Below are 1,844 nucleotides of genomic sequence, written 5' to 3' on the forward strand. Positions count from 1 at the left end.
TACATGTGTGTAATCAAATCTTTATTCTTAACAGAAGAAGATTCACAACTACTTTGAGGTTAAAATCCATGAATAATCATTGTGTAACTGTCAAAGCTTGGAGAATTGCTTTTCTGTGTTTATGTGGACTTTGGGAAGCATTTCATGTGCCACATACAGGATTCACATATATATATATATATATATATATATATATATATATATATATATATATATATATATATATATATAGGGTTTTATATACTTTGATTGATAGAAACCCCTTTTGTTGTCAATTCAGCATTTAGAATAAACATCCAGAGACCAGAATAAAGTTACGCCCCTGATATTTGCATAGCCAGAGCTCATTGAGACATGCAAATTACCTCCAATCGTAAAACACCTCAAATCCCCACGGATTGGGCGATTCTGGCCCTGCCTCCCAAATTTAAAAACCCTGGCACACGAGCTAGAGCAAGCTTCTCAGACCTTCTCAACACCTTCACAGGGCTTCACAAGCAACAACAAACAATAGGCTCTCAAGCCACGAGCCACAAGCCAGAAACCAGAACAGGAACAGAACAGGAACATCAGAAGTTCTTCCAGTCTTAAGATCACGTTTTTTTTCGCGCGCTTTCTTCCTTTTCAACATTTTAAAACATTTTAAAACACAAGACAAGGCGTGGTCAGGGAACAGGGCAGGGTCAGTGCAAGGAGCGAGGCAACAAAATAAACAGGCAGGGGACAAACACAGCAAGGCAACAGAGAACAAATGCTCAGACTGAATGCACCAGAGATAGAATTTAAGACTTTGCATGGAGCAGAGTGGTGAGCAGGGTTTAATACAGTTTGGGGATTAACTTGAATGGGAAACAGCTGGTGAAGGCAGGAGTGGCAGACAGATGCATTGTGGAACAATGAGTGAGGAAAGGAACAGATGCAGTCAGTACTCTGGTGAGGGTTCCCACTGGTGGTCGGAGGAGGGCGAGACACCGAGGAAAAAGCAGAGACAATTTAGGATTAACACAAGTGTTTAATAACAAATTTAAATAATACATGTGGTACTAGCGTTCAGAAAGGTCTCATTCGCAGAGAATTCTGACGATATGAGGAGATGCAAGAATCTTTATAGGGTTGCACAAACAATCTTCAAACAATGCTACACGTCACATGTCATGCCCATAGTAGTAAAGTCGACCATTACCTCTGAGGCTTCTGCTTCAAGCAATTTTGCACATCACATGTCAAATTAACTAGATCTACAATTATATCAAGGTCTACGTGTGATCTATATCTTTACTCACCTCGAGTAAGAAGCACAATTCGGGGCTATATTTTATGTCAAAAACTCCCTAAGTCATCTCTTGGTATTTTAACAAGCGAAGGCAGTTTAAGTGTGGGGGGATACATTCAGAAGCATGTTTTAATGAGCACAATAGGTTCATTTAAAGGTTACAGATACAACTAAAATGAAAATAGAAGTTAATCAAAAATATTCACGTCCAATCTCCTTTTTTGTCTGTGTCCCTGCAGTCCTCCCCCAGCATTATGTGAGTGAAGAGGACAATCTTTACATCCAGCAAAGGAATTTAAGAGTGGAACTAAAGGAACCAGAACCTCTACAGATTAAAGAAGAACAACAGGAACCAGAACCTCTACAGATTAAAGAAGAACAAGAGGAGGAACCAGAACCTCTACAGATTAAAGAGGAACAAGAGGAACCAGAACCTCTACGGATTAAAGAAGAACAGGAGGAACCAGAACCTCTACAGATTAAAGAAGAACAGGAGGAAACAGAACCTCTACAGATTAAACAAGAACAGGAGGAACCAGAACCTCCACAGATTAAAGGGGAACAAGAGGAA

Source organism: Oryzias melastigma, unplaced genomic scaffold, assembly GCF_002922805.2.
Source record: "Oryzias melastigma strain HK-1 unplaced genomic scaffold, ASM292280v2 sc00270, whole genome shotgun sequence".
Classification (NCBI taxonomy): Eukaryota; Metazoa; Chordata; class Actinopteri; order Beloniformes; family Adrianichthyidae; genus Oryzias; species Oryzias melastigma.